This window comes from Salvelinus sp. IW2-2015, unplaced genomic scaffold (assembly GCF_002910315.2).
Source record: "Salvelinus sp. IW2-2015 unplaced genomic scaffold, ASM291031v2 Un_scaffold2068, whole genome shotgun sequence".
NCBI classification, from domain to species: domain Eukaryota; kingdom Metazoa; phylum Chordata; class Actinopteri; order Salmoniformes; family Salmonidae; genus Salvelinus; species Salvelinus sp. IW2-2015.
The window spans coordinates 42,628-66,597 of record NW_019943410.1 but is presented as its reverse complement, the minus strand read 5'-3'; the positions used below and the strand labels follow the sequence as shown (position 1 = coordinate 66,597).

Genomic DNA, 23,970 nt, shown 5'->3' with positions numbered 1-23,970 from the left:
TTGTGAGGCCACTCCAATACCTTGACTTTGTTGTCCTTAAGCCTATTTGCCACAACTTTGGAAGTATGCTTGGGTCATTGTCCATTTGGAAGACCCATTTGCGACCAAGCTTTAACTTCCTGACTGATGTCTTCAGATGTTACTTTCAATATATCCACATAATTTTCCTGCCCATGATGCCATCTATTTGTGAAGTGCACCGATTCAATTACTTGTGTCATGCACAAAGTAGATGTCCTAACCGACTTGCCAAAACTATAGTTTGTTAACAAGAAATTTGTGGAGTGGTTGAAAAACAAGTTTTAATGACTCCAACCTAAGTGTATGTAAACTTCCGACTTCAACTGTAGCTCTCTCTCCTCTCGATTCTCCTTCATTTTTGTAGAAATTAATTTGTTCAAAACTGTTCAACTATTGTCTTTCTCTTTCTCTGAGTCAACTACTCACCACATTTTATGCAGTGCTAGCTAGCTGTAGCTTATGCTTTCAGCACTAGATTCATTCTCTGATCCTTTGATTGGCTGGGCAACATGTCAGTTCATMTTCTAAGAGCTCAGATAGGTTGGAGGACGCCCTCCAGAAGTTGTCATAATTACTGTGTAAGTCTATAGAAGGGGGTGAGAACCACYAGCCTCCTAGGTTTTGTATTGAAGTCAATGTACCCAGAAGAGGATAGAAACTAGCCGTCCTCCGGCTACACCATGGTGCTACCCTACAGAGTCCTCTGAGGAGCCTCCAAATATCATCAGTATTCCTGCTTAGCCTTGTCAATTCTGCCTTGTTTAATCCCTGGAGGAATAGTGAGAGGGAATACAGGGAGACASCAAGGTTTACTATTCCAAAGTATAATGAAATAAATTGCATTCTACCAGCGCCTCCTCATTTCTGTATTTTGGGTCATGGCCATGGGTGAGTCACTGAGTATACTACACATTAAGAACACCTGCACTTTCCATAACATGACATAGACTGACCAGGTGAATCCTGGTGAAAACTACGACCCCTTATTGATGTCACTTGTTAAATCCACTTTAGTCAGTGTAGATGAAAGGGAGGAGACAGGTTACAGACAGATTTTTAAGCCTTCAGACAATTGAATGGGCACCGGGGGTATGGTAGTAGGTGCGAGGCTCACCGGTTGGAGTGTGTAAAGAACTGCAACGCTGCTGGGGTTTTTCCACGCTCAACAGTTTCATGTGTGTCTCAAGAATGGTCTACCACCCAAAGGACATCCAGCCAACTTGACACAACTGTGGGATACATTGGAATCAACATGGGCCAGCATCCCTGTGAAACGCTTACGACAACTTGTAGAGTCCATGCCCCAATGAATTGAGGCTGTTCTGCAAGTGTTTGGTATACACAGTGTACATTTGGTCAGTTAATAGTACATAACATAACATAACATACTTAACTGAAAATACACTTAACTTAATACCCAATAATACTTAATATAATGTTCCGGGTGGCGCAGTGGTCTAGGGCACTGCATCGCAGTGCTAGCTGCGCCACCAGAGTCTCTGGGTTCGCGCCCAGGCTGGGCTGGGTTCGCGCCAGGCTCTGTCGCAGCCGGCCGCAACCGGGAGATCCGTGGGGCGATGCCCAATTGGCATAGCGTTGTCCGGGTTAGGGAGGGTTTGGCCGTAGGGAGGGTTTGGCCGGTAGGGATATCTTGTCTCAGTATATAAAATGTATGCACTCTACTGTAAGTCGCTCTGGATAAGAGCGTCTGCTCTTGGCCGGTAGGGATATGTAAAGTATCTCAGTATGTAAAAATGTAATAAAATGTATGCACTCTACTGTAAGTCGCTCTGGATAAGAGCGTCTGCTAAATGACTAAAATGTAAATATACAGCAATTGTTGCTGCTTATGACTCATTCAGGGAAGTGGACTGGAGATAGGGGATTGCTGTCACATTTCTCATCCATTTACTCCTGAACTTCAATGAACTTTCGCTCTGCCAGTGGTAACTGTTGCTGTCCTTCTGACTCCATTTACAACTTGCCAGACTAGGCAGGGTTAGAGAAGTGCAACATCTACTTTGTCTGCAGGTAAGTGTGTATATAGTTAAAATAACTACTCGTGGACGATTGTAATTTTTTGTCTTCTACCTTTTGATTTCCATGTATGTTCTGTGTTTTGTTGACTTTCTTGCTGACATCTGTAATGGTGTGTTGTCTTTTCAAACTTCAATAAATGTTATTGTTAACCCRGAGGGGTATACTAAGAATCTAGTTAGAGTACTCAGGTTTTCATTGAATTSGCTCGCTTTAGTTAGCTTCACATTCCAGCTCAAGCTTGATCCACGATATGCAGGAATCAATATATCTCCATATGCATCAGAGTCACGGCTTTTGTGGGCATTTTGAAGGTTTTTTCTCYCAAAAGGCATCAAGGATTTAACATTGTTATAGAATGCGTTATATTATCTGGATTATTTTAATTTTTTTTCTAAATGTAAAGTTAATAATAGGTATAATTTTTGCCATTTTCTTTCACAAAGGGTATGGCATACCCCCACTCAATTTGAGCCCTGTTTTTAACCGAACACACCAAGCCCTTCCCAGGCATGGAGGTATTTAAGGAGTGCATGGTGACAGTATTAGAGTATTTGGCTATACCGACAAAATCTATGGATAGCATAATTGAGTCTGTCAAACAGGTAGACCTACCTTTTATTTTTTTATGGGAAGAAATAGGCTTCAACAAAGCCCTCTTGTTGTTAGTTAAGTCGAATTAAAATGAAGACAATTGTTGAAATTAATTAATTTCAGCACCATTTGCTGTCCACCTCTGTTGGATTATGCCGCAGCCGRTCCAAAACTGATGTCTGCCCGCTTGCCTTTTTAGTTGACTTTCTCCCGCACTCTCTCTCTCTCCTCATTATTAAGTTAATGATTGAAAATGTGTCTGTCTCATAACATTGTAATACATTTGGTCTCCAGTCTATAGGCTACAGAAAAAACACAAAGGCTACCACTCTTTCTACGTTAGGCGATATCATTTATGTTAAATTCATTTGATGGAGCGTTAGTGGATCGCTGCAGCACTGCGTCTTTCCAACAGCACCCTGGAGAGGCGCGCTGGGCAGGGACAAGCTAAATATTTTGCGCCCCTGCCTTTGGCAAAGTGGGCCCTGGTTTTCATGGGGCGGCATCAGCTCTCACCTAAATAGCAATGATGGCACTGGGTGAGAGAAGTTATCATTGTTTTTAGGCAGAATAATGTGTTATTATGTTGTTGGAGGTGCGTCTTTGTGAGTTTAGCTCTATGCGACTCCCTCCTTTGATTGTGGCATGAACACAACCAGTCATGATGTTTTAATCTGATTGTCAAACAATCACTTGAAAGGGCTCCTTTACTGGCTACCCGCCTAACACCTGCATTCAAGTCCATTGCTCATTTTTCATGCCTCTGACATACCGAACATTCCCGCTTTACTTTTCACTGCTTCTTATTTTACAACCTTAAAAACTTTAAGACAAGCTAACCACACACATAACTCAATAAGTAAGGCTGGTCTGAGTGGGTAGCTCACTTTTAACTTCATTCAGTAAGGATGGTCTGAATGGGTAGCTCACTTAACTTAATTCAGTAAGCACAATAAAAACAACACATTGCTTTCTCTTCTATAGGCATAATTTGAATGTTGATTCAGAGGGGTTGGGTTAAATGCGGAAGATACATTTCAGTTGAATGCATTCAGTTGTACAACTGACTAGGTATCCCCCTTTCAGTATACAGTGATTTCGAAAAGTATTTCGAAAAGACCCATTGACTTTTTCCACATTTTGTTACATTACAGCCTTATTCTAAAATTGATTAAATCGTTTCCCCCCCCCTCATCAATCTACACACAATGCCCCATAATGACAAAGCGAAAACAGGTTTTTAGAAATATTTGCAAATCTATTACAAATAAAAAACTGAAATACCAGAAATTTACATAAGTATTCAGACCCTTTGCTATGTGACTCGAAATTGAGTTCAGGTGCATCCTGTTTCCATTTTACCTTTATTTAACTAGACGTAACAGTTTAACTTTAGTCCGTCCCCTCGCCCCGACCTGGGCGCGAACCAGGGACCCTCTGCACACATCAACAACAGTCACCCACGAAGCATTCTTACCCATCGCTCCACAAAAGCCACGGCCCTTGCAGAGCAAGGAACCACTACTTCAAGGTTTCAGAGCAAGTGACATCACCTACTGAAAGGCTGCTAGCGCGCACCACCGCTAACTAGCTAGCCATTTCACATCCGTTACACTCACCCCCCTTTCGACCTCCTCCTTTTCCGCAGTAACCAGTGATCCGGGTCATTAGCATCAATGTAACAGTTCAACTTTAGTCCGTCCCCTCGCCCCGGGCGCGAACCAGGGACCCTCTGCACACATCAACAACAGTCACCCACGAAGCATCGTTACCCATCACTCCACAAAAGGGGAACCACTACTTCAAGGTTTCAGAGCAAGTGACGTCACCGACTGAAAGGCTGCTATGTAACATCGGTTACATAGACAAGTCAGTTAAGAACAAATTCTTATTTACAATGACGGCCTAGGAACAGTGGGTTAACTGCCTTGTTCATGGGCAGAATGTCAGATTTTTACCTTGTCGGGGATTCAATCTAGCAACCTATCGGTTACTGGCCCAACACTCTAACCGCTAGGCTACCTGCCGCCKCAAAGGGCCTTGGTGAGAAGGGCCTTYGTCAGGGAGGTGACCAAGAACCCGAWGGTCACTCTGACAGAGCTCCAGAGTTCCTCTGTGGAGATGGGAGAACTTWCCAGAAGGACAACCATCTCTTTGACAGAAATTGTATTGCTTTGTCACATTTTTTGGAGGAGTTGGAAGACCTCCCTGGTCTTTGAGCTTGGATCTGTGTTTGAAATTTACTGCTCGACTGAGGGACCTTACKGATAATTGTTTATGTGGGGTACAGAGATGAGGTAATCATTCAAAAAACACGTTAAACACTATTATTTCGCACAGATTGAGTCCATGCAACTTATGTAACTTGTTAAGCAAATTTGTACTCCTGAACATATWTAGGCRTGCCATAACAAAGYGGTTGAATACTTATTGACTCAAGACATTTGAGCTTTTCATTTTTAATTAATTAGTAAACATTTCAAAAAACATCGTTCCACTTTGACATTATGGGCTATATTGTGTAGGCCAGTGACAAAAAATATAATCKATGTTAAATTCAGGCTTTAACACAACAAAACATGGAAAAAGTCAAAGGGTGCAAATACTTTCTGAAGGCACTGTATTTCATTTGATATATATTTCAATATATATTTCAAAGACCAGAGGGTATTTGATGGTCATGAAATCACCTTTTTTGTTGACTAAACCAGAACAAAGGCTAGCTTACCCCTTAATGTGTGAACACGTGAACTAAAGCATTCATTGGGCTATTATGTACATTATGTACATTTTCAGGTAAAACATTTGGAAAAACATAATGTAGACTGACTATGATGTTAATTTGCCTATCACCCTTCAGCTGTTTGATTAAGACCTATAGGCTACATCTATTCTATATAAAATGTTATTATCAGTTTATTATTGATCTCTTTACAGGTGGTGAGGATTCTGACACCCYACAGATTCCCTGCTATCGGCAAAATGATTATCTTCAGGATTAGAAAAGTCCGTCGTGTCATTCTTCTACTCTGCATCACTACTATCGTTGTGTTTTATACTGGACAGCTATCCTCCAACTCGCTTGTGGATTTAGTTAAAAATGCTCTTCGGCCTCTGGACAGGATCCTCTCTCCAAGATATTGCGCATGTCTCAAATGTATGACACAGCCAGACGATGACCTCTGGTTTCAGAAGCGTTTCAACACATCTTTGAAACCATTTCTGACCAGAAAGTACAGGACACTCTCCAACGATACAAGAATGTGGTGGCAGGTAATAAAAACATTTTTATCAACTGTTTTTTATTACATCTTATCTCAAAGCAATAAAAGCGATGTCTGCTGTCACACCCAACACATATTCACATATTTACTCATACATTATACATAGTATATATCCACACCTAACAAGAAAAAATAGATCGAAATAAACCATTGAAATAAAATAAAACAAATTAGAAAAATAAAACACTATCCACCATCTAATTGGACTGACCTTTGCATTGATTATTCAAAACGTTATAACAGTAATTGATTATTATCTGTAAAGAACAACTGATCGACTGTCACAGAAACAGTATCTTCCTATGTAGATTAGCCTATTAACGTTCCCATTGGTCAAGGAGAGTCCCAAACACTCAGTGTCACTACACATTGAAATATCAAAACCTGTTTATTATTTTCTAAAGTTAATGGAATAGTATGACATTTTGACAATCAAGCCCTTTTTTAAATTGACTAAAGTCAGCTAGCGCTAGCGCACTGACGAAGTCTATGGGATCAGCTAGCTGATTGCACTAATGCTAGCTGATCCAGTAGACTTCCAGTCATTGCGCTAACGCTAGTTAGCAATCGCCAGAGGTGTGAACTCGAGTCAAATTTGATGACTTGAGACTCGACTTGATATAAAAAAACAACAACTTGAGACTCGACTTSATATAAAAAAACAACAACTTGAGACTAGACTTGATATAAAAAAACAACAACTTGAGACTCGACTTGGAGCCTCAAGACGCGGGACTCGATTTTGACTTGAGACTGATGACTTGAAATTATCTGGCCAGGTTTTGTAACATTTTGTGGCACAGATCCTCTGTGGATTATTTTCCATGCAGCCAGAAATAGAATCACGCTTGTAAAAAAGCCCTCTGATCAGCACAGGTCAGGTTAGCTAGAACAGTGAGAAGTTTTTGGGGGTGTTGCAAGTGTTTAATTTGACCTTTCATTTAACTTGGCAAGTCAGTTAAGAACAAATTCTTACTTACTATGACAGCCTAGGAACAGTGGGTTAACTGCCTTGTTCAGGGGCAGAACAACAGATTTTTACCTTGTCAGCTCGGGGATTTGATCTTGCAACCTCTCAGTTACTGGGCCAGCGCTTTAACCACTAACCTACCTGCCGCCCCAAGTGTGAAACTGAATGAATGAGAGGTTGTAAGGCTTTTTAAATGATGACCTCATGAAAGCAGCAGAAAACTGGAGTGGTTACCATTTATATATTTTAATACACTACATATTTAATAGGCTACAAATCATTTACCATTTGTATTTTATATTTATACCTTTGCTTATTTGATCTGGTCACTAACATAGGCCTACAGCATTGCACCAAATTCTTCTTTCAAAAACATCTCATCTTTGCTTCAAAACAAAAAAGTTGCATGTCTTGACTGTTGACCAATGACCAGTCATCAGCATTGGCATGCAAAAGTGGGCACACATATCCAGATTAGTGACTAGAAAGAGCTTGTTAATTTTTCTCCGGATTTCTTGGCAAAAACGGAGTAGCCTACCTACATCCTTAAAACCTTTTACTACAGTGAAATCAGGGTCACACAGAGCATTTCTTGGTAGTCTTAAACAATTTTAGTTGAGAAAACTTTCCACTGGAAATGCGGAAGGCCGACATAGGCGGAAGCGGTGGATTGAGACACAGCAAATCATCTGTGGGGATTTTTTATTATGGGGATTTTTTATTATGTTACTTAGATTGATACACGGGTGTGTGTATCATACCCCCCCCCCCCCTGCAGTTCAATTACCAAATTGTCCCTCTAGTGGCTGCATGGGTGGAATGTTATTAATATTTTTTCATAATTTCACAATTAATAAACATATATTTTTTAACCGCTGAAAATTTGGTCTTGGCTTTTTCTTTGCAACTCTGCCTGAAGGCCAGCATCCCGGAGTCGCCTCATCACTGTTGACGTTGAGACTGGTGTTTTACGGGTACTATTTAATGAAGCTGCCAGTTGAGGACTCTGTTTCTAAAACTAGACACTCTAATGCACTTGTCCTTTTGCTCAGTTGTGCACCGGGGCCTCCCACTCCTATTTCTATTCTGGTAGAGCCAGTTTGCGCTGTTCTATGAAGGAAGTAGTACACGGTGTTGAACGAGATCTTCAGTTTCTTGACAATTTCTCGCATGGAACAGCCTTCATTTCTCAGAACAAGTATAGACTGACGAGATCAGAAGAAAGAACTTTGTTTCTGGCCATTTTGAGCCTGTAATTTTCATGATCCAATTAGCCTTTTAAAATGATAAACTTGGATTAGCTAACACCACGTGCCATTGGAACACAGGAGTGATGGTTGCTGATAATGGGCCTCTGTACGCCTATGTAGATATTCCATAAAAAAATCTGCCGTTTCCAGCTACAATAGTAATTTACAACATGAACAATGTCTACACTGTATTTCTGATCAATTTGATGTTATTTTAATGGACAACAAATATGCTTTTCTTTCAAAAACAAGGACATTTCTAAGTGACCACAAACTTTTGAACGGTAGTGTGTATGTTCAGTAGGTAGAGTTATTAAAGTAGATAGATGATAACAACAGAAAGTAGCAGAGGTGTAAAAGAGAGGGGGGGGCAATGCAAATATTCTGGGTAGCCATTTGATTAGACGTTCAGGAGTCTTATGGCTTGGAAGCCTCTTGGACCTAGACTTGGCGCTTCGGTACCGCTTGCCGTGCTGTAGCAGAGAAAATAGTCTATGACTAGGGCCTTCCTCTGACACTGCCTGGTATAGAGGTCCTGGATGGCAGGAAGCTTGGCCCCAGTGATGTACTGGGCCGTAAGCACCACCCTCTGTAGAGCCTTGCGGTCAGAGGCCGAGCATTTGCCATACCAGGCAGTGATGCAACCAGTCAGGATGCTCTCGATGGTGCAGCTGTAGAACCTTTTAAGGATCTGAGGACCCATGTCAAATCTGAGGGGGAATAGGTTTTGTCGTGCACTCTTCACAACTCTCTTGGTGTGCTTGGACCATATTAGTTTGTTGGTGATGTGAACAACAAGGAACGTGAAGCTCTCAACCTGCTCCACTACAGCGCCATCGATGAGAATGGGGGCGTGCTCGGTCCTCTTTTTCCTGTAGTCCACAATCATCTCCTTTGACTTGATCACGTTGAGGGAGAGSTTGTTGTCCTGGCACCACACAGCCAGGTGTCCTCCCTATAGGCTGTCTCGTTGTTGTCGGTGATCAGGCCTACCACTGTCGTGTCATCGGCAAACTTAATGATGGTGTTGGTGTAGTGCCTGGCCGTGCAGTCATGAGTGAAGGAGGGAACTGAGCACGCACCCCTGAGGGGCCCCTGTGTTGAGGATCAGCATGGCACCTGGGGGCGGCCCGTCAGGAAGTCCAGGATCCAGTTGCAGAGGGAGGTGTTTAGTCCCAGGGTCCTTAGCTTATTGATGAGCTTTGAGGGCACTATGGTGTTGAACGCTGAGCTGTAGTCAATGAATAGCATTCTCACATAGGTGTTCCATTTGTCCAGGTGAGAAATGGCAGTGTGGAGTGCAATAGAGATTGCATCATCTGTGGATCTGTTAGGGCAGTATGTAAATTGGAGTGGGTCTTGGGTTTCTGGGATAATGGTGTTGATGTGAGCCATTACCAGCCTTTCAAAGCACTTCATTGCTACAAACGTGAGTGCTACGGGTTGGTAGTCATTTAGGAAAGTTACCTTAGTGTTCTTGGGCACAGGCACTATGGTGGTCTGCTTAAAACATGTTGGTATTACAGACTCGGACAGGGAGAGGTTGAAAATGTCAGTGAAGACACTTGCTAGTCCTGGTAATRCGTCTGGCCCTGCGYCCTTGTGAATGTTGACCTGTTTAAAGGTCTTACTCACATCGGCTGCGGAGAGTGTGATCACACAGTCTTCCGGAACAGCTGGTGCTCTCATGCATGTTTCAGTGTTATTTGCCTCGATGCGAGCATAGAAGTAGTTTAGCTCATCTGGTAGGCTCGTGTTACTGGGCAGCTCTCGGCTGTGCTTCCCATTGTAGTCTGTAATYGWTTGCAAGCCTTGCCACATCCGACGAGTGTCAGAGCCYGTGTAGTATGATTTGATCTTAGTCCAGCATTGACGCTTTGCCTGTTTYATGGTTCGTTGGAGGGCATAGCGGGATTTCTTATAAGCTTCCGGGTTAGAGTCCCGCTCCTTGAAAGTGGCAGCTCTTGCCTTTAACTCAGTGCGGATGTTGCCTGTAATCCATGGTTTCTTGTTGGGATATGTACGTACGGTCAATGTGGGGACAACGTCATCGATGCACTTATTGATGAAGCCAATGACTGATGTGGTGTACTCCTCAATGCCATCGGAGGAATCCCAGGAACATATTCCAGTCTGTGCTAGCAAAACAGTCCTGTAGCTTAGCATCAGCTTCATCTGACCACTTTTTTATTGATTGAGTCACTGTTGCGTCCTGCTTTAATTTTTGCTTGTAAGCAGTAATCAGGAGGATAGAATTATAGGCAGATTTGCCAAATGGAGGGCGAGGGAGAACTTTGTATGCGTCTCTGTGTGTGGAGTAAAGGTGTCCAGAGTTGTTATCCCTCTGGTTGCACATTTAACATGCTGATAGAAATTTGGTTAGACAAATTTAAGTTTCCCTGCATTAAAGTCCCTTGCCGCTAGGAGCGCCGCCTCTGGGTGAGCGTTTTCCTGTTTGCTTATGCCGGAATACAGTGTGGTCTTAGTGCCAGCTTCAGTCTGTGGTGGTATGTAGACAGCTACGAAAAATACAGATGAAAACTCTCTAGGTAGATAGTGTGGTCTACAGCTTATCATGAAATACTCTACCTCAGGCGAGCAAAACCTTGAGACTTCCTAAGATATCGTGCACCAGCTGTTATTTACAAAAATACATAGTCCGCCGCCCCTTGTCTTACCAGAAGCCTCTGTTCTGTCCTGCCGATACAGCGTATAACCAGCCAGCTGTATGTTGATAATGTCGTCGTTCTGCCACGACTCCGTAAGATATTAGTTTTGAATGTCCCGTTGGTGGTTAATCTTCAGCGTAGGTCATCGATTTTATTTTCCAAAAATTGCACGTTTGCTAGCAGAATGGAAGGCAGTGGGGGTTTATTCGATTGCCTACGAATTCTCAGATGGCAGCCCTCCGGCCCCTTTTTCTCCGCCTTCTCTTCACACAAATGACGGGGATCTGGGCCTGTTCCCGGGAAAGCAGTATGTCATTCAAGTCGGGCTCATCGGACTTGTTAAAGGAAAAAAGGATTCTGCCAGTTCGCGGTGAGTAATCGCAGTTCTGATGTCCAGAATATATTTTCGGTCATCAGAGACGGTAGCAGCAACATTATGTACAAAATAAGTAAAAAGATAAGTTACAAACAAGGCAAAAAAACAAAAAAAAACACAATCGGTTAGGGACACGTAAAACATCAGCCTTCTTCTCCGTCACCACCTTAGACATCTTAGTATGAAGGTAGTGATGTGCCAGCAAAAATAAGGGGTTAAATATGTGTTCAAAAAAACTCAAACATTTCTTGAGCTTTCTTATATCTGCTAGATATAGGACAGACACGTCAACATTTTTTTCCGCCTGATTTATTTATTGACTGTCTTTTTTGCTTTTTATGAATGCGTTATTCAATGTGCTTCTATAGTAAAGGCCAAATTCAATATTTTATCAAATCATTTTAACAAATAGAGCATTAAGACAGTAACTGAATCCCCGAGCCGGCAAAGTAGAAAAATCTGCTGTTCTGCCCTTGAGCAACGCAGTAAATCCTCCAAAACAACTGCTCCCTGGGCTCAATGTGACATTACATCTCGAGTTGATATTGACTGTTAACATAAATTACGTTCAGTTCAAAATGTAGGTGTAAATTGTATTTATTTTTGTATCTTGCGTTTTGAAAATGCATCACTGTTTATGGCTGTAATGACACTGGTAGAATCAACGTTGTTGAACCAATGTGGAATAGACGTTGAATTTACGTTTGTGCCCAGTGGGAGGCTATATTTGCGTAGCGAGTGTGCACGTGTGCATGCGCGGYGGTCACACACTTTTTAAGGATTGCGGGTTACCACTGGGTTAGTGAACAGATTTCTGATTTGATGTTCAGCTACAAGATCGGGTGCAGCGCAAATGTCAAATTGTATGGAGAGAGGATTGACATCAATAAAAATGCAGTTCCAAAACATTTTGATGATCAAGAATATGAGCTGTTTACTTTGCAAGTTTATTAGCAATGGGGCATTAAGCAACAATGACTAGCATAGACTCTACTGGTCATTTGGTATGCAAAATGGCTTGAAATGTATCCTTTACTTATGAAACTTGTATTTGGAATTTGTTGTTAAAATTAATTATTACATAATCAAAATGTGTTGTAGACAAAATAATGAAAAGGCCTGTCTGGTAGCCTCAATAAATAGATAAAGATTTGTGGTTGAACGAGTCATTGTCTATGTAGATTTTTTTGACTTGACTTGAGACCTTTGACCTTTGACTCGACTTGTCCTTAGAATGCACGTCTTGGACATGACTCGAGACTCGACCCGTTCTACTTGGGACTCAACTTGAGATTTGGACCATATTACTTGAGACTTACTCGTGACTTGAATAATATTGACTTGGTCCCACCTCTGGCAATCGAGGAACAACCATAAACTTCCATCAAATTGCACACAGAGACATAAAACGACTTCTCACACTATCTCAAAATCTCACACTATCCCTTTAAGAATCTCCAAAAGTTTACTGTAGTTACATTTTTGTATATGAGGGAGTTTTATTCAGAATTAACTATTTTATTTGATGTTTAGGCTGCAATATAAGCATGGTCACTGACAACTGATTAACGGTTTGCTATAGTAGTCATCAATAACCTCAGTGTAAAGAGCAGGTGGCTCTGGAGTCTTACCTTTAGTGTGTGGGTTTCCTCAGATGTTATGGTGTGTCATTTGCATTAGGCTGCTTTTAGTGTCAGCCTGTCCATTGTCGTGTATTTATTGTGTGTTCATTGTTGTTTTATGTATTGCCTGGTGCAATTAAATAACCAGAAATTGCAGAAAGACCATAACAAAGCCAACTTCAGCGAGGTGGTGGAGAAGTTGTTCCAGGTCATCCCTGATGCTGACCTTTACATGGACGCGGGCCCTGAGCGCTGTAGGACCTGTGCTGTGGTGGGGAACTCTGGGAACCTCAAGGGCTCCCACTACGGAGCCCTCATCGACTCCAGTGATGTCATCATAAGGTAAGCCAACTGAGAGAGTGTGGTTGATCGAGGGCACACTTGCCACAAAGCCTGTTTCAGCATGGGCAGTGCAACACAGCCTGTTTTAGCATGGGCAGTGCAACACAGCCTGTTTCAGCATGGGCAGTGCAATTGAGGACTTTCACCATTTTCAAGTAGTCAACTGGGTGGGACTTCCAATATGTTAAGGAAGGATCAAAGAATTCCAAGGAATTAAGGGCTATGTCCCATTTATCCCTCCTACCTCAAAGTGTGCACTTGTTCACTTGCACATGGTTGTTCAATGCTTTTACATTTGTGGGAAGTAGTGAACYAGTSCARACTCCAGGAAGAAAGTAYCAAAAATGTGGCAGTTAATCACTCACCTTGGCTTTATACCTGTTCAGWCAACACTCCAGGTGGTATTATATGCACCCTTTCAGTTTGTTTACCAAGTAGAATAAGAAGAAATCAACGATTTGAACATATATATATAGCCCTCAATGGCCCTGCCCACGGTGTCACAGAATACAGTATGGCAAAGATGTGCCTTTATCCAACTTAATGATTTAATGTCCTCTATGTATGCCTGTTTTGGTTTGGTTTGGTGTGTTKATTTTTTATCTTAGCGGTATGAATGACTATGTGTTTTGAATTTAAGTGTTTTGGAATATGGCAGTCATGATATGGATCTCGGCTATTTACTGTGTTATCCAGAATGAACAAGGCTCGTACCTCTGGCTATGAGCGGGATGTRGGCAGCCGCACCACACATCACATCATATARCCAGAGAGCGCCATAGATCTGGACAACACCACTAGTCTCGTGTTTTTCCCTTTCAAGACTCTGGACCTTCAGTGGCTACCCGGTGCCATTACCACTGGATCTCACATCACTTTGTGAGTAACCGTTCTCCTTTGATTAGTCCATCAGTCTGTTACACCATGCATTTTTCAACGATTACATAGCAACTCTGGATAAGATGAAGGTCTCATTTTATTCAACAGCTCATATTTACGTCTTAGACCGAAGATAAAGGCCAACAAAGATTTGGTGAGTCACATTGTTGATCGTGATCATTTATTATGGTTCTAATACATCTACAGTCAATGATAAATGCATGATATTTTTGTGTCTTGGATAGTAGGTAATTGAGGATGTTTGTTAGTTAGGTATGGGCTAATCTCGGTTAACCCTAAAATCGTGCGTAATTTGGTCAGATGCTCGATAACACATTTGCGAAGTRTCGTAAACGGAAACTCTCAGCCCTTTCTGATAATTTCACTTYTGTTTATCATCCGTGTTTTGCACACGCAATGCAGTGAAAGAGTGTCAACATGGAATTGTGCAGAGTATGTTTACATGCACACAATTCTACCATTATTGTGAATACTGAGATTAAATATGCTTATAAAGGTTCTGTCTAATTTCAGCCAGTAGTTTTGAAAGCAGAACTGACGAGGTAAAACGGCTCCCTGAAAATTGTACACAACTTCCTATGATACACTGTATGTTCATTTTTTTTTTTTACAATATGTTACCAATTTGTAAGTACTTAAGATCCCGTTCAATATCTTTAATATAATAGTTCAATTAAAAAGTTTACTTGCTTTACCAGAATAACATTGTCTCTTACGATCCAGTTTACGTGGAGATGTCTGATAATCAGGCCAACTTGATGAYACTTAGATAAATTCAGAAAATCACCAATGAAAATAAATCTTCTATCACAGCGACCATATTGTAGCGATCCTCGCTATATGGGCCATTTTACAATTCCCACCAAGTGGGTTATTGGTGCAATGTGTAATGTGTTTGCCTTTCATGGAAGCAACCTGGGTTTGCTTCCCTGCCTCACTGTTTGCTACATTGGTGTCAGAAGGGGAATGGTGAGGCCATTGGGAACACATGGTCTGAATAAGGTGGCTGAGTCATCGAAGCACAGGGACATTCCTTCCTGTTCGGAGGGTGCAGTGTAGCAATACTATATGCTACAATTCCCACCAAGTGGGTTAACCCTATTGGGGCGATGCCTAAGGGTTTTATGTCTAGGGTGCTTTGCTTTTCATGCCAGCGCTCGGGGCCTATTAATTTTCATTCTGAGTACGGACATCTTAAATTTTTTTTAAGATGCATAGTTTCAGATTTTCCAAACTCACTTTACTCACTTTACTCAATGTGCAGGAGCTTGCAGGAATGTGTAGTCTTGCATGATGTCTACTTTGATGCTAATTAGCATTTTTGAATCTGAGAGTAAATAGAGCCGAATATATTGTTAAAAGTCACCTTGTCTGAGAGAGATTTACATGGTTTTCAAAACATCACGCCAGGGTGAAACACAGCCCTTATTTTAAGTGTTTCTAAAATTCCCAATGGGAAAAATGAATGGTGGAAAATCAATTGGAACCATTTCCTTGCTTGACCACTAGGTTTTATGGGTATTATGACACCTCCACTGTGGGGCTCTATGGTGTTGGTGGTATGCCCATTACTAAAATGGAGTGAGGATTTTTGAACGTAGTCCAGTTTTATTGTACAAACTCAACACAATTCAAGCACCTAGGATGATGTCATTGACACTCCTTTTGTTTTGYGGGGGGGGGGGGACCTTTGCGCCATGTTCGTTTTATGAAAATGCTATAGGAGAAGAGGCCCATCATTACCAATGTAGGATCTTCATTTGATTTCATTTCACTTAGATTTTATTTATTTTGATTTAACCTTTATTTAATCAGGCAAGTCAATTAAGAACAAATAATTATTTACAATGACGGCCCAGCAAGAGACAAAAGGCCTCCTGTAGGGGTACGCGCAATGCCGTTGCGGTATACACAAATAAAAATGTGATCATTTTCAAATAGTCCATTTATACATTTGGGTGAGTTTTTTTTCGCCAGTGACTAGATCAATAAAAAAGTGGTCAGATGAAGCATATGCTAAGCTACAGGACTGTTTGGCTAGCACAGACTGGAATATGTTCCAGGATTCCTCCAATGGCATTGAGGAGTACATCACATCGGTCATTGGCTTCATCAATAAGTGCATCGATGACGTTGTCCCCACATTGACCATACGTACATACCCCAACCAGAAGCCATGGATTACAGGCAGCATCCGCACTGAGCTAAAGGCTAGAGCTGCCGCTTTCCAAGGAGTGGGACGCTAACCCGGAAGCTTAAAAGAAATCACGCGATGCCCTCCGATGAATCATCAAACAGGCAAAGCGTCAATGCTGGACTAAGATCGAGTCGTACTACACCGGCTCTGACGCTCGTTGGATGTGGCAGGGCCTGCAAACCATTACAGAATACAAAGGGAAGCACAGCCAAGAGCTGCCCAGTGACAAGAGCCTACCGGATGAGCTAAACTACTTCTATGCTCGCTTCGAGGCAAATAATACTGAAACATGCATGAGAGCATCAGCTGTTCCGGAAGACAGTGTGATAACGCTCTCCGCAGCTGATGTGAGTAAGACCTTTAGACAGGTCAACATTCACAAGGCCGCAGGGCCAGACGGATTACCAGGACATGTACTACGGGCATGCGCTGACCAACTAGCAAGTGTCTTCACTAACATTTTCAACTTCTCCCTGTCCGAGTCTGTCATACTAACATGTTTTAAGCAGACCACCATAGTGCCTGTGCCCAAGAACACCAAGGTAACCTGCCTAAATGACTACCGACCCGTAGCACTCAAGTCTGTAGCCATGAAGTGCTTTGAAAGGATGGTCATGGCTCTCATCAACACCATCATCCCAGAAACCCAAGACCCACTCCAATTTGCATACCGCCCCAACAGATCCACAGATGATGCAGTCTCTATTGCACTCCACACTGCTCTTTCCCACCTGGACAAATGGAACACCTATGTGAGAATGCTATTCATTGATTACAGCTCAGCGTTCAACACAATAGTGCCCTCAAAGCTCATCAATAAGCTAAGGATCCTGGAACTAAACACCTCCTTCTGCAACTGGATCCTGGACTTCCTGACGGGGTGCCCCCAGGTGGTAAGGGTAGGTAACAACACATCCGCCATGCCGATCCTCAACACAGGGGTCCACCAGGGGTGCGTGCTCAGCCCCCTCCTGTACTCCCTGTTCACTCATGACTGCACGGCCAGGCACGACTCCAACACCATCATTCTATTTGCCGATGACACAACAGTGGTAGGCCTGATCACTAGCAACGATGAGACAGCCTACAGGGAGGAGGTCAGAGACTTGGCCGTGTGGTGCCAGGACAACAAGCTCTCCCTCAACGTGATCAAGACAAAGAAGATGATTGTGGACTACAGGAAAAAGAAGACCGAGCACGCCCCATTCTCATCGACATGGCTGCATTGGAGCAGGTTGAGACCAAGTTCCTTGTTGTCCACATCACCAACAAACTTACATGGTCCAAGCACACCAAGACAGTCGTGAAGTGGGCACGACAAAACCTATTCCCCCTCAGGAGACTGAACAGATTTGGTATGGGTCCTCAGATCCTCAAAAGGTTCTACACCTGCACCATCGAGGGTATACTGACTGGTTGCATCACTGCCTGGTATGGCAACTGCTCGGCCTCCAACCGCAAGGCACTACAGAGGGTAGTGCGATTGGCCCAGTACATCACTGGGGCCAAGCTTCCTGCCATCCAGGATCTCTATTCCAGGCGGTGTCAGAGGAAGGCCCTAAAAATTGTCAAAGACTCCAGCCAATCCTAGACTATTCTCTCTGCTACCACACGGCAAGCGGTACCGAAGCGCCAAGTCTATGTCCAAGAGGCTTCTAAACAGCTTCTACCCCCCAAGACATAAGATTCCTGAACATCTACTCAAATGGCTACCCAGACTATTTGCATTGCATTTTCTAATTAAATCATGCTGTTTATGTATAAAATATTCCATGCAGGTATTGGTTCTGAATCCTGTGTTCATGAAATATGTTCATGAAGTCTGGCTTGACTATTACGGCAAATACCCCTCCACGTACTTCCTCAGAGGTAGGGAGGCGATGCAGCGCCGAGGGTGGATGACGAGTGCTTGTTTGGGGTGTAGGGCCTGATAGAGCTGAAGGTTTACGGGAGGTGCGCGTTCCTCACAGCTCGTAGGCAAGCATTCTCATGGTCTTGTAGCGGATTGCCGAGCTTCATACTGGAAGCAGTGGAGAGAGCGAGACGGGGTGATCGTATGAGAATCTTGGGAAAGTGTGAAGACCGAGGAGGGCTGCGGGCGTTCTGGATGAGTAGTGGGGGTTTAAATGGCACAGGCGGGAGCGCCGCATACAGCTGGAGTTGCAGTAATGAGGATGGAGTATGACAGCTGGCCTGGATTAGGACCTGCGCCCTTCCTGCGTGAGGCAGGGTCGTACTCTGCGAATGTTGTAAGAGCAGAAAATACGGAGACGGGTCAGCTGATTGTTAGTGTGAGAAGAAGGGTGTTTCCCAGGAAACGCCAAGGTCTAGATCATTTACGGGAGGAAGGACCAATGGAGCTGTCATAAGCGTAGAGTGGCGAGATTATGGATGGGCAGTCCTCCCCGGAGAGAAGAGCAGCTCGTCTTGCGAGGTCAGGCTTAGTGGTGATCGTCATCCCACGATAGTGTTGCCAGACATGCAGAGATGCGATTCACATGTTAAGAGGGGAAGAGAAGTATTGTGTTCGTTGCATAGGCAATGATCGGAGAAGACCATTGTGAGGAATATGACGCGCCAAGTGACTTGGTGGTATAGCGAGACATGGAAGAGGGCCTAGAAAAGCCTGGGGGACACCAGTGGTTGAGAGCAAGTGGTGCGCGAAGACTAGATTCTGCAGCCACGCCAACCTGAGGGGCGATCCTGTCGGTAGGACGCAATCAAGCGTGGGGCCCGCCGGAGATGCCCATCGGAGAGGGTGGAGAGGAGATTGATGGTTACGAGTATCAAGGCAGCCGATAGGTCTACGAAAGGATGAGAGCAGGAGGAGAGAGAGTTAGCTTTAGCAGTGCGGAGCGCTCCGTGACACATGAGAAGAGCAGTCTCAGTTTGAATGACTAGTCTTGAAACTGATACTGATTTGGATCAAGAAGGTCATCTGAGAGAGATAGCAGGAGAGCTGGCCCAGGACGGACGTTCAAGAGTTTTGGAGAGAAAAGAAAGAGGGATACTGGTCTTAGTTGTTGAACGAACGGAAGATGGAGTGTAAGGTTTTTTTTCAGAAGGGGTGACTCTCGCTCTTGAAGACGGAAGGGAAGTAGAGGGTCAATAGGATGAGTTGATGAGCAGGTGAGGTAAGGGAGAAAAGGTTCGGAAATTGGTCTGGAGAGATGAGGAGGGGATGAGGGTAAGCGGGCAGGTTGTTGGGCCGCGGCCGGTCACAAGACGCAGATTTATTCTGGTGAGAGATGGGGAGAAAGAGGTCAAAGCACAGGTAGGGCAGTGTGAGTCAGAACAGCTGGTGTCGTTTGACTTAGCAAACGAGGATGCGGATGTCGTCGACCTTCTTTTCAAAATGGTTGACGAAGTCATCAGCAGAGAGGGAGGGAGGGGGAGGTGTGGTAGGGGAAGGAGGATCAGAGGGGAGAAGGTGGCAAAGAGCTCTAGGTTGAGAGGCAGATGCTTGGAATTTAGGTGGTAGAATTGGCTTTAGCAGCAGAGACAGAAAGGAGAATGTAGAGAGGAGGGAGTTGAGGAGCCAGGTCGCAGGAGGGCGAGTTTTTCCTCTTTCCGCTGGCGCCCGGAGCCTGTTTGTGAGCTGCAATGAGGTCGTCGAGCACGGAGCAGGAGGGGAGGAGAGCGGCCCTGGAGGATAGGGGAATAGAGAGTCAAAGATGCAGAAGGAGGAGAGGAGGGTTGAGAGAGGCAGATCAGGAGATAGGTTTGGAGAAGTTTCAGCAGAGGGAAGAGTGATGAGGATGGAAGAGGGAAGAGTAGGGGGAGAGGAGCGAAGGTTGGGACATAAATTAACGTTTGTTCAAAATGTAGGTGTAAATTGTATTTATTTTTGTATTGCGTTTGAAAATTGCATCAACTGTTTCTGGTGTAATGACACTGGTAGAATCCAACGTGTTGAACCAATGTGGATAGACGTTGAATTTACGTTTGTGCCCAGTGGGAGGCTATATTTGCGTAGCGAGTGTGCACGTGTGCATGCGCGGGGGTCAACGTTTTTAGGATTCGGGTTAAATGGGTTAGGAATAGATTTTCTGATTTGATGTTCAGCTACAAGATCGGGTGCAGCGCAAAATGTCAAATGTATGGAGAGAGGATTGACATCAATAAAATGCAGTTCCAAAACATTTTGATGATCAAGAATATGAGCTGTTTACTTTGCAAGTTTATTAGCAATGGGGCATTAAGCAACAATGACTAGCATAGACTCTACTGGTCATTGGTATGCAAAATGGCTTGAAATGTATCCTTTACTTATGAACCTTGTATTTGGAATTTGTTGTTAAAATTAATTATTACATAATCAAAATGTGTTGTAGACAAAATAATGAAAAGGCCTGTCTGGTAGCCTCAATAAATAGATAAGATTTGTGGTTGAACGAGTCATTGTCTATGTAGATTTTTTTGACTTGACTTGAGACCTTTGACCTTTGACTCGACTTGTCCTTAGAATGCACGTCTTGGACATGACTCGAGACTCGACCCGTTCTACTTGGGACTCAACTTGAGATTTGGACCTTTACTTGAGACTTACTCGTGACTTGAATAATATTGACTTGGTCCCACCTCTGGAATCGAGGAACAACATAAACTTCCATCAAATTGCACACAGAGACATAAAACGACTTTCACACTATTCCAAAATCTCACACTATCCCTTTAAGAATCTCCAAAAGTTTACTGTAGTTACATTTGTATATGAGGGAGTTTTATTCAGAATTAACTATTTTATTTGATGTTTAGGCTGCAATATAAGCATGGTCACTGACAACTGATTAACGGTTTGCTATAGTAGTCACAATAACCTCAGTGTAAAGAGCAGGTGGCTCTGGAGTCTTACCATTAGTGTGTGGGTTTCCTCAGATGTTATGGTGTGTCATTTGCATTATGGCTGCTTTTAGTGTCAGCCTGTCCATTGTCGTGTATTTATTGTGTGTTCATTGTTGTTTTTATGTATTGCCTGGTGCAATTAAATAACCAGAAATTGCAGAAAGACCATAAAAAGCCAACTTCAGCGGTGGTGGAGAAGTTGTTCCAGGTCATCCCTGATGCTGACCTTTACATGGACGCGGGCCCTGAGCGCTGTAGGACCTGTGCTGTGGTGGGGAACTCTGGGAACCTCAAGGGCTCACTACGGAGCCCTCATCGACTCCAGTGATGTCATCATAAGGTAAGCCAACTGAGAGAGTGTGGTTGATCGAGGGCACACTTGCCACAAAGCCTGTTTCAGCATGGCAGTGCAAACAGCCTGTTTTAGCATGGGCAGTGCCAGATTGAGTGAGACTTTCACCATTTTCAAGTAGTCAACTGGGTGGGACTTCCAATATGTTAAGGAAGGATCAAAGAATTCCAAGGAATTAAGGGCTATGTCCATTTATCCCTCCTACTTCAAAGTGTGCACTTGTTCACTTGCACATGGTTGTTCAATGCTTTTACATTTGTGGGAAGTAGTGAACAAGTCCAACTCCAGGAAGAGAAAGTAGCAAAAATGTGGCAGTTAATCACTCACCTTGGCTTTATACTGTTCAGCAACACTCCAGGTGGTATATATGCACCTTTTCAGTTTGTTTACCAAGTAGAATAAGAAGAATCAACGATTTGAACATATATATATAGCCCTCAATGGCCCTGCCCATGGTGTCACAGAATACATTATGGCAAAGATGTGCCTTTATCAACTTAATGATTTAATGTCTCTATGTATGCCTGTTTTGGTTTGGTTTGGTGTGTTATTTTTATCTTAGCGGTATGAATGACTATGTGTTTTGAATTAAAGTGTTTTGGATATGGCAGTCATGATATGGATCTCGGCTATTTACTGTGTTATCCAGAATGAACAAGGCTCGTACCTCTGGCTATGAGCGGGATGTCGGCGCGCACCACACATCACATATATATCAGAGAGCGCCATAGATCTGGACAACACCACTAGTCTCGTGTTTTTTCCTTTCAAGACTCTGGACTTTCAGTGGCTACCCGGTGCCATTACCATTGGATCTCACATCACTTTGTGAGTAACCGTTCTCCTTTGATTAGTCCATCAGTCTGTTACACCATGCATTTTTCAACGATTACATAGCAACTCTGGATAGATGAAGGTCTCATTTTATTCAACAGCTCATATTTACGTCTTAGACCGAAGATAAAGGCCAACAAAGATTTGGTGAGTCACATTGTTGATCGTGATCATTTATTATGGTTCTTAATACATCTACAGTCAATGATAAATGCATGATATTTTTGTTGTCTTGGATAGTAGGTAATTGAGGATGTTTGTTAGTTAGGTATGGGCTAATCTCGGTTAACCCTAAAATCGTGCGTAATTTGGTCAGATGCTCGATAACACATTTGCGAAGTTGTAAACGGAAACTCTCAGCCCTTTCTGATAATTTCACTTTGTTTATCATCCGTGTTTTGCACACGCATTGCAGTGAAGAGTGTCAACATGGAATTGTGCAGAGTATGTTTACATGCACACAATTCTACCATTATTGTGAATACTGAGATTAAATATGCTTATAAAGGTTTTGTTATTTCAGCCAGTAGTTTTTGAAAGAGAACTGAGAGGTAAAACGGCTCCCTGAAAATTGTACACAACTTCCTTGATACACGTTATGTTCATTTTTTTTTTTAACAATATGTTACCAATTTGTAAGTATTATTAAGATCCCGTTCAATTCTTTAATATAATAGTTCAATTAAAGTTTACTTGCTTACCAGAATACATTGTCTCTTACGATCCAGTTTACGTGGAGATGTCTGATAATCAGGCCAACTTGATAGAACTTAGATAAATTCAGAAAATCACCAATGAAAATAAATCTTCTATCACAGCGACCATATTGTAGCGATCCTCGCTATATGGCCATTTTACAATTCCCACCAAGTGGGTTATTGGTCAGATGTGTAAGGTGTTTGCCTTTCATGGAAGCAACCTGGTTTGCTCTCCTGCCTCACTGTTTGCTACATTGGTGTCAGAAGGGGAATGGTGAGGCCATTTTATTTTTATATTGTTATTTTACCGTTATTTTACCAGTAGTTGACTGAGAACAGTTCGCATTTGCAGCAACGACCTGGGGAATAGTTACAGGGGAGAGGAGGGGATGAATGAGCAATTGTAAACTGGGGATTATTGGTGAACCTGTGATGGTTGAGGGCCAGATTGGGAATTTAGCCGGCAACCGGGTTAACACCTACTCTTACGGTAGTGCCATGGGATCTTTAATGACCTCAGAGAGTCAGTGAACCCGTTTAACGTCCCATCCGAAGACGGCACCCTACACAGAGAGTGTCCCAATCACTGCCCTGGGGCATTGGGATCTTTGTTTAGACCAGAGAAAGAGTGCTCCTACTGGCCTCCAACACCACTTCCAGCAGCACCTGGTCTCCCATCCAGGGAGCTGACCAGGACCAACCTGCTTAGCTTCAGAAGCAAGCCAGCAGTGGTAATGCAGGGTGGTATGCTGCTGGCCATTGGGAACACATGGTCTGAATAAGGTGGCTGAGTCATCGAAGCACAAGGGACATTCCTTCCTGTTCGGAGGGTGCAGTGTAGCAAATACTATTGCTACCAATCCCACCAAGTGGGTTAACGCTATTGGGGCGATGCCTAAGGTTTATGTCTAGGTGGTTTACTTTTCATGCCAGCGCTCGGGGACTATTAATTTTCATCTGAGTACGGACATTAAAACTA

The 23,970-nt window shown here is 43.1% G+C and overlaps 1 pseudogene; it reads left to right on the top strand.

Moving 5' to 3' along the window:
• The first annotated feature begins 1,941 nt into the window (after positions 1-1,941).
• Positions 1,942-23,970, top strand: part of LOC112072865 (CMP-N-acetylneuraminate-beta-galactosamide-alpha-2,3-sialyltransferase 1-like) — a 32,617-nt pseudogene continuing 10,588 nt past the window's right edge.